The 10454-nt window shown below is 31.8% G+C and overlaps 1 long non-coding RNA gene across 5 annotated transcripts; it reads left to right on the top strand.

Moving 5' to 3' along the window:
* Window positions 1-5716: 5716 nt before the first annotated feature.
* LOC141672500 (uncharacterized) lies at window positions 5717-7830 on the top strand. Of its 5 annotated transcripts, XR_012555557.1 has the most exons (4): window positions 5717-6176; window positions 6690-6938; window positions 7026-7148; window positions 7287-7830. It is a non-coding gene; the product is annotated as an uncharacterized LOC141672500 (long non-coding RNA). The 5 variants fall into 5 exon arrangements; XR_012555554.1 differs by lacking the exon at window positions 6690-6938 and having other exon boundaries at window positions 5724-6176; XR_012555555.1 differs by lacking the exon at window positions 5717-6176 and having other exon boundaries at window positions 6389-6938.
* Window positions 7831-10454: the final 2624 nt, after the last annotated feature.

Raw genomic sequence — 10454 nt, forward strand, 5'->3', positions numbered from 1 at the left:
AGCTCAATATCCCATTGCCCTCTTTACCTGAAGATATAAGGCCAGAATTACCAACTCCCATACTCATGTTTGTTCCCAAGACTAAGGGGGAGACTGAAGCTAGGATTCAACAATCCAAGGATGCTGGTAAATCTAAATCTAAAGAGCCTATCACATCAATTCAACTTGGTCAAAGTTTTTCACAATACAACAATTTCAAGATGTAGGAAAAGACAGACTCATCAAGGCTGCAGAAGGACCAAATCAAGATCAAGAGTTCAGTGAACTTCTTGCAGTCTTGGGGATGTCTCTTCAAAATAACTAAATCACCTACAAAAAAGCATTGGCCAACACTATCAACTCCATTAGGGCAGTGGTTGTGAATGTTAAAAACTACTTGCAGAAAAAGATTGTTGTCAATATTAATGATGGTGGTGTGGACAGATGTCTTCATGTGTCTATCTCAAATCTCAGAATTCTAAGGGCATCTGAACTAGATGTAGTGATTGAAAAGGTACATGTAGTCATCACAGAGGACACCCAGTTACTTCATGAGCTTTAAAATACACAGATAGCAGCTTTTCCTAAAGTCTATCATTATCCAAATAAAGGGGTGGCCTACATCTGTCCAAGAACCAAATAATGCAAATAACTTATTGTTCCCAAAAATTATATCAGATCAAACATGAGGTTGATCATGACTATTCAGTCTGATCTAAAGTACAAAAAAAACAAGAAGGCAGAAAATACGGAGATGATAAGAGTCTTGGACAGGTATCTACTAAATGCTGACACCATGTTCCCAACCACACAATTCAATTTAAAAGATGACAATGATGATGATGAGCAGAAGCATGATGAGTAAAAACCTTTTGGCTCAAATCCAAGTCAATCTTTATAAGCAACTGACAGCAATGATAAGAAGAAGGATGAGATTAAAGGTGATGACAAGAAAAAAGGAGAAGAAAGGAGAAGAAATGAGAAGAAAGAAAAAACAAGATGGCTCAGAACCACAAAAACAATCCTTACCAATCCAAATCAATCAAGCTCAACCCACTAAACCCTTTAGCTCAAACACTCAACAATCCTTCACCTCAAAGCCAAAATTTTTATATAAGCCAACTGCAAACACTCTTCTCAAAATCCTAATCACTACCAGCCAAACTAGCTTTAAGAAAATCACAACCCTAACTTCATATAAACCACCAACCAAGACTCACCTTAAATCTGTTGGGAGAAAAGCAAAGAAACTGCAAGTTACTGAAAATATCTCTGGAATTTCTATGATCAATCTGACTTTCTGCCACTAAACTAGTGCCTCACGGATGACAACGGTTTTTTTTTTAAAAAAACTGTTGTCACTATTTATTTCAGACAAGACTTTTTCATAGAAAACCGTTGGATGTTGCCTCGTACTAGATTTTTTTTCATACCCGATTAAAGAGATAAATTTTTAAAATGATTTTTTAGATGATCCAACCGTACGGATGTTAAGAAATACTTATTTTAGTCACATGAAAAAAGTATTAAAAAATTTCAAATTCATCTCGAATGTCAAGATTAGAAAAATCTGGTAAAAGCACTACTTCCCAACACGGGATTCGTTCCCGATGAACAAGATAAATTTTTTAAATGATTTTTTTGACGATCCAACCGTACGGATGTGAAGATATACTTATTTTAGTCACATGAAAAAAGTATTAAAAAATTTCAAATTCATCTCGAATGTCAGGTTTAGAAAAATCTGGTAAAAGCACTACTTCCCAACATGAAATTCGTTCCCGATGAACAAGATAATTTTTTTTAAATGATTTTTTCAACGATCCAACCGTATGGATGTTAAGATATACTTATTTTAGTCACATGAAAAAAGTATTAAAAAATTTCAAATTCATCTCGAATGTCAGGATTAGAAAAATCTGGTAAAAGCACTTCTTCCCAACACGGGATTCGTTCCCGATGAACAAGATAAATTTTTTAAAAGATTTTTTCACACTTGTTTGTGATGAGGTGGCACCATGTGATTGGTGAAAAAACATTCACTTGGATTGCTGAGTTGGTGTAATAAGAGCAGTTGATTGAATGTATATTTATTATCAGCCATTAGATTAAAAAACGCTGCTACGCTTACACAACAGCTTTTGTTCAAATAAATGTTGTCAATGTTCATCTAAGACAACCTTTTTTCATAAAAAACCGTTGTCTGTAAGTCTGATTCTTGAAATTTCTGAAGTGTTGCTTGTGATGAGATGACACCATGTGATTGGGGAAAAAACATTCACTTGGATTGTTGAGTTGGTGTAATTAGAGCCGTTGATTAAAAGTAGATTTAATATCAGCCGTAATATTTAAAAAAGTTGATCATCTAAGACAACGGTTTTTTTCAAAAAAACTGTTGTCAAAATTTATTTCAGACAAGAATTTTTCATAAAAACCGTTGGGTGTTGCCTCGTACTAGATTTTTTTCATACCTAATGAAAAAAATAATTTTTTTTAATGATTTTTTAGAGGATCCAACCGTACGGATGTTAAGAAATACTCATTTTAGTTTCATGAAAAAAGTATTAAAAAATTTGAAATTCATCTCGAATGTCAAGATTAGAAAAATCTGGTAAAAGTACCCCTCCCGACAACGAGACTCGTTCCCGATTTACAGGATTAATATTTTAAAATGATTTTTCGACGATCCAACGGTACGGATGTTAAGATATATCGATTTTAGTCATAAGAACAAATTATTAAAAAATTTGAAATTCATTTTGCATGCCAGGATTAGAAAAATTTGGTAAAAGTACCCCTCCCAACAACGAGACTCGTTCCCGATTTACAGGATTAATTTTTTAAAATGATTTTTCGACGATCCAACCGTACGAATGTTAAGATATATCGATTTTAGTTATAAGAATAAATTATTAAAAAATTTGAAATTCATTTTGCATGCCAGGATTAGAAAAATTTGGTAAAAGTACCCCTCCCGACAACGAGACTCGTTCCCGATTTACAGGATTAATTTTTTAAAATGATTTTTTCGACGATCGAACCGTACGGATGTTAGGATATATTGATTTTAGTCATAAGAAAAAATTATTAAAAAATTTGAAATTCATTTTGCATGTCATGATTAGAAAAATCTGGTAAAAGTACCCCTCCCGACAACGAGACTCGTTCCCGATTTACAGGATTAATTTTTTAAAATAATTTTTCGACGATCCAACCGTACGGATGTTATGATATATCAATTTATTCATAAGAAAAAATTATTAAAAAATTTGAAATTCATTTTGCATGTCAAGATTAGAAAAATCTGGTAAAAGTACCCCTCCCGACAACGAGACTCGTTCCCGATTTACAGGATTAATTTTTTAAAATGATTTTTCGATGATCCAACCGTACGGATGTTAGGATATATCGATTTTAGTCATAAGAAAAAATTATCAAAAAATTTGAAATGCATTTTGCATGTCAGGATTAGAAAGATCTGGTAAAAGTACCCTCCCGACAACGAGACTCGTTCCCGATTTACATGATTAATTTTTTAAAATGATTTTTCGACGATCCAACCATACGGATGTTAGGATATATCGATTTTAGTCATAAGAACAAATTATTAAAAAATTTGAAATTCATTTTGCATGTCAGGATTAGAAAAATCTGGTAAAAGTACCCCTCCCGACAACGAGACTCGTTCCCGATTTACAGGATTAATTTTTTAAAATAATTTTTCGACGATCCAACCGTACGGATGTTAAGATATATCGATTTTAGTCATAAGAAAAAATTATTAAAAAATTTGAAATTCATTTTGCATGCCAGGATTAGAAAAATTTGGTAAAAGTACCCCTCCCCACAACGAGACTCGTTCCCGATTTACAGGATTAATTTTTTAAAATGATTTTTCAACGATCCAACCGTACGGATGTTAAGATATACTCATTTTATTCACATGAAAAAAGTATTAAAAAATTTGAAATTCATTTTGCATGCCAGGATTAGAAAAATCTGGTAAAAGTACCCCTCCCGACAACGAAACTCGTTCCCGATTTACAGGATTAATTTTTTAAAATGATTTTTTCGACGATCCAACCATACGGATGTTAGGATATATCGATTTTAGTCATAAGAAAAAATTATTAAAAAATTTGAAATTCATTTTGCATGCCAGGATTAGAAAAATCTAAAAGTACCCCTCCCGACAACGAGACTCGTTCCCGATTTACAGGATTAATTTTTTAAAATGATTTTTCGACGATCCAACCGTACGGATGTTAAGAAATACTCATTTTAGTCACATGAAAAAAGTATTAAAAAATTTGAAATTCATCTCGAATGTCTGGATTAGAAAAATCTGGTAAAAGTACCCCTCCCGACAACGAGACTCGTTCCCGATTTACAGGATTAATTTTTTAAAAGGATTTTTCGACGATTCAACCGTACGGATGTTAGGATATATCGATTTTAGTCATAAGAAAAAATTATTAAAAAATTTGAAATTCATTTGCATGCCAGGATTAGAAAAATCTGGTAAAAGTACCCCTCCCGACAACGAGACTCGTTCCCGATTTACAGGATTAATTTTTTAAAATGATTTTTCGACGATCCAACCGTACGGATGTTAAGATATATAGATTTTAGTCATAAGAACAAATTATTAAAAAATTTGAAATTCATTTTGCATGCCATGATTAGAAACATCTGGTAAAAGTACCCCTCCCGACAACGAGACTCGTTCCCGATTTACAGGATTAATTTTTTAAAATGATTTTTCTCAGACGTTGTCGTATAAACTATGTACAACATGCTTTTTAAAAATACTGTTGTGTGATTCAACAACGGTTTTTTTCTTGGAAACCGTTATTGACATTGTTTTTAAATAACCTTTTTGGTTATAAACCGTTGTATGAATTTGGCACTATTTATTTGGTTGATATTACATCCCACAATTGTTTTATATTAAAAACTGTTGTATGACTTTTGTTAAGACAACACATTTTAAATTTCAGACAATTATTTTTAATGCCATATATTTTATTGACTTTGTTAATATATATTCCTTAAACTGTTGATGTTAATATATATTGATTTTATTCACTTAAAAAATATTTTAAAATTTTCAAATATATCTTGCTTGAAATTATAACGAAAATGTAGTGAAAGTGGTAGTTCCTAAAATGGATTTCGTTCCTGCTTAACAAAATAATTTTTTGAAATAATTTTTTTCTAATATCCAACCATATGGATATTAATATATATTTGTTTAAGTGAATTATAAATTAATAAAAATGTTAGATTGAATTTTATTACATTAATATGTAATCTAAAATTTTATGTAATAATTTATAAATTCAAAAAAATATCTTGCATAACTTTACAAGAAGATTCTAGTTGAAGTACTACTTTCTCAAACTAGACACGTTCCTCATTAACAAAATGATTATTTAAATAAATTTTTCGACGATCCAACCATACGGATGTTAAGATATATTAATTTTGATTATCTTCTTATAAAATAAAGTAAAATTAAAAAAATTATAAAATAATACATATAAATAAAAAAATATCTATTTACCCCTATTTCACCTTAAACCCCACTTTTTCATTTTCCCCTTGTTTAAATTTTCATTTCCCCCTTCACCCAAATTTCACTTTTTAGGCCATTTTTTCATTTCATCTCCTCTATTTTTAGTTTGCCCCCAAGTGAAAATTTTATTTCCCCCTTATATCTCCCCCCATTTTGTTAACCCCGTTTATATCTCCTTCTCATCGGTCTCTGCTCTCACCCCTCTATTTTCCCTGTTCTCTCTCTCCCAACTCTCCCTTCTCATCACTGACTCTCTCTCTCCATCTCCCCATTCTTTCTGTCCCAACTCCCCCATTCTCATGGATCTCTCTCTCTCTCTCTCTATCTCCCCATCTTTTGTTCACTCATTTCCCCTTTACATGGTAGTCCATCTCCCTCTCTAAGCTGTAACTCCCTTTCTCTCATGTTCTCTCTGTTTGAACTTCCTATGCGGCCTCTCTTTCCATCACACCATTTGTGTAATTAAAACCTAATTTTTAACACCTCAATTTACTCTAACCTCTCACCTCTCTAAATCCAAACCCAAACCCCAATTCAAATCTTAGAAACTAACCCCTATCTCGAGTTATTCAAAAGCTCGATTTCAAACGCAAACCCTAGTTCGATTTTTGGGTTAAAGGTATACACTTGTCTTATTTTTTTTTAAATGATTTTATTTTCATTGCCTTGGGTTTTATATTCTTTTCATATATTATTAAAGGAGCTCATATGTTCAATTAATGTATTAGTATTAAAAACCTACTAATTTGTTATGTCATGTAATTTTATACTGCAATTTTTATTTCATCCATTTTGCAGGTGGTCCTATGATATTAATTAATTTTTGATTGCTCACTATGTATGTTTTCTTAGCTGCTGGATAAATTTAAGTTATATGATTGCTCAATTCACATATTTTGTTTCAATAGATTCTTGATTTTTGGATGCTTTTAATATATGATTTGTTCTTATCTTGATTTTATTGCTTTTAATTAATATTTTTTGCTTCAGATTAAATAAATTTTCATGCTGTCTATTCTAAACAAAGTTATATGATTGATTTAAGAAATTATTGGTTTTGCAAGTACTATGATTCAAGAATGCATGTATCTTAACTTTGTTCTATTTTTATCAAACTATTGGTTGTTTGTAGTACCTGGTAAACAAGTTTGAATGGGATGCGGAGAGATTATATAAACTTTGTTGATATGTTTAACCAAGCCCATGTATAGATTGTTGCTAGAGGAGGAAAAAAGTTATCTAGAGTTGCAACTGTTGTAGGGGTATTGTCTCAATAGAAAGGATGATACTTGTTGGAAGCCAACATCCACACCACGAACATAGAAGACAAGATGTGAGTGATGGGTTAGAAGGTGTGGTCGAATCTTGTGATTTGGTGGAGGTCTTTATTAATTGTCTTGTATGAATACAAAATAAAATAGAAGCTTACACAACTCTCGTGTATCAACAACATATACTTTTTTTGCAGGTTGAACTTGACTAACCAAAGATTGCCAAGTTGGTATCGTTGAAGAGTGTATTGAAGATTCTTGTGTGAACTGTACAAAGATAACTGCTAGAAGAAAATGGAGTTTGTAAAAGTGATCATTAGGTTTGAACTTTTTGTTTTAAATTAAACCTGAAGTATTTTATTATTTGCATAAATTGATACATGGAATTGAATTTATGAAGAGAGGAAGTTTTAGTCACGAGGAGCTTAATGTTTTTGTTTCTCTATTGGAATTTGCAGGACAAAACAAGACCCGAGAGCAAAGACCACGAGAATGTCTTGGACAACTGCCAACCACAGGAAAATCAATTATTAATCTTCAAGCCATGGGAATCAAAATTTATGGATGATATGAACCTATTACAGGGGATTCAAAAGCTAAAAATTCATTGGAAAATATAGTTGGATATAGTTGAGCAAAAAAGGTATTTATAGTTGGCATATTAGTGCGTATACTAGAGAAAGCGTCATGTGTGTTTGCACATGTAAATGTCACCTGAATTTCTAAAGAAAGTTAACTCAGATTTTTCATTTTTATATGTTTTAACAAGCAATATAGAGTCCCGAAGTACATGTACTCGAATGGTCTTATTTTTCTTAAGATAGAACTTGGTTATACTTAGTTGGTTTTTAGTTGAAATGGTGTAATGGATGGTTGGTTGATTGCTGGAGTAATGGAGGGTTGGTTGTTTGCTAGTGTAATGGTGATGACTTGGTTGTAATCTCAATGGTTTTTCTTTGGATTTTAAATTTGATGGCATATTAATTTTACAATGTTGCTTTATTTGCTTTGCATTTGGAAACCATTGTCTGAGGGGATTTTAACCCGTAAGTTATCCAGTTAAAACATTGTTATAGTTTGTTTCACACAATAATTTCAAAAACTAAAAGCTTGTAATATTGACTTTCGCACAATACCAAACTGAATAAAAAACCCTTCTCTATAAAACTAATTATGTTCAGACAACACCATTTGTTATAAAAAGAATCATGTCTTAAACACTAACTCAACACATTGTAAACTAAAAGACAAGTGTGAAACTAAATCACACAACACACGAAACAGGACAAATCTTGTATGAGAAGAGTTCCTACAACACAAAACAAAATGCAAGCGTTGTCTGTAGAATTTTACTACAAGAGCTATTTAATTCATTTGTGTTGTGTGTTGATCTGTAGAACAACCATTTGAGGACAATAAGAGTTGTATTACTTGTTTTGTTCTTATATTATTATGGACACACTACACAACCGTTTCCAGAACACTTGACTAATACAGATGTTTACAATATAAGTTACAAGAATGCGTTGTCTATTCTGGATGTAACACAACAGGTTTACTACTCTGGTCGTTGTCTGTGCTCATTCACACAACAGTTTTTTCCCGTTGTCTGATCCATGTAAGAGACGGCGGCTCAATAGTCAACGGTTTTTCAGGGTATCAGATAACGGGCAAAAACCGTTGTGTGAGCCGGTTTTCCTTGTAGTGTTAATTTGATCACATACCAGAATCTTGGAGCAATCTATATAATTTCCCATGTCACGAACGGGGACAACATCCTTGTAGACATGTCGGTAAAGCTTTAATATATTGTGTCCATTATGTGAACCTGATGCGATACAGTATTGACATAGTGCTAAATTACAATTAATGCACTACCTGTTCCGATCATTTTTGCAAAGGTCGTGAACTGAACAAAGATCAAAGAAAGTTTTACTCAGAAACAAATCAAGCCAAGCTGGCTTGCCCTGGAATCTGTGCTCCTCCTGGAAAGGAATTTCTGTCAGGTAAGGCTGCTTTCTAATTAATTAGATAACCAAATTACTGTACATGGCATAAAAATTTACTTGGTAAAGCATAATAACACGAGTTGAGAACATTATATTTTTCCGGTTCTGAATAGAGATTATCGTGGAAATCTAATGAATCTTCTAACAGTAGACTATATATTATATATCAAATTAGTGGAGCGACAGGGAAAGAGAAGGAGCAAGGGTTTATTCAAAAGAACACTATAAAATAAAACTAATGAATATGTAACAGACATATGTCATGGAGTACTATTTTACAGGGCATATCAACTACTAATTTACCAAACAAGCCACTGGTCCTGTATGGTTTACTTTTACTCCCAGTGACTGACTATGTTTTTCTGGTATGGTCCTAATTAGCCTTGATACTGCATCGATTCAAAAATATAAATTAAGATAAATATTAGTACATGAGTCAAAAATGAATTTTAAGTAATCCTGGACAAACCATTTCGAAACTTCAATGAAGCACCAATTACTATTACTACAGACCAGCGGGAGTAAAATTGTTGTAGCACACAGTCAACTAATGAGTAATCCAGCATTACTTCACACAAGTTAAGTGTTTACACATAATCTAGTGATAAATTCAAATATATATGTGTGGAATTTGCTAGGAGAATACTATTTTTTGGAACCTGCCTTTTTACTCAGGATCTAGGCTAGGTAGCTGTATCAATTGTATTATATAAAATTGCTAAAACAATTACAATCATATAAATTTGTTCAGCTACATAAATATCTAGGACAAATTATATATAATTGTAGAAATTATACATTTGTTACTTAGTTTACGTACCTGTTGAATTGATCTTGGATGATGAACACTCATGGCTTCTTTTGTGAACAAATTTTGAAGGAATAGATGGGTTTATTAGAGGATGATAATATGTGCGAATATAATGACTTATTAGCTATAGCTGGACAACGAACATTTGTTAAAAATAATCTTATTACGGATATTAAATAATGAAAATTATTCAATTTGTACTTATTCGAATCATGTTTATTGTAGTATATAAAAAGATAACTTAAAACTTAATATCTCCACAATTTAATTTAGAAAAAGTATTCTATATGTTGACATAATAATCCATAATATTCTAGTATTTATTATATTTAATGTCTATTCAAATATAAATGATTAAATATACAAAGAAAAGGAAAACAGTCACTCAATCAATTTAATTTCAGGACTACCTTGAGTTCTAAAAAAGAATTTCATTTTCCATATCTGTAAACAACGATTTTGTCGGATGCGTTTTTGAGTTAATTAAGCTTGTTTCTTATATGAAACTTATGATTAGTGTGATTTATGGAATTATTTGTGAAATCTTTCTGAAAAATGGACAGAACTAAATCAACGTTAATATCATTTTGATTAGCGTGGTTTGTGTGGCGACCTTCGTTGTCGAGAAATCACTCATATTGACGTTCTTTATTAAAAATTTGTCAAATTTTGTTTTTATATATATATCATCCTTTATATATTAGCTGAAAGATACTCAACAATTTGTTCCAGTGTTTTTGCTATCATATCTTGACTAGCATAAAAATGGACTTTTTACTCAAGCTACAGTTGCAAACATTTTTTGC

Source organism: Apium graveolens, chromosome 7 (assembly GCF_009905375.1).
Source record: "Apium graveolens cultivar Ventura chromosome 7, ASM990537v1, whole genome shotgun sequence".
Taxonomy (NCBI): domain Eukaryota; kingdom Viridiplantae; phylum Streptophyta; class Magnoliopsida; order Apiales; family Apiaceae; genus Apium; species Apium graveolens.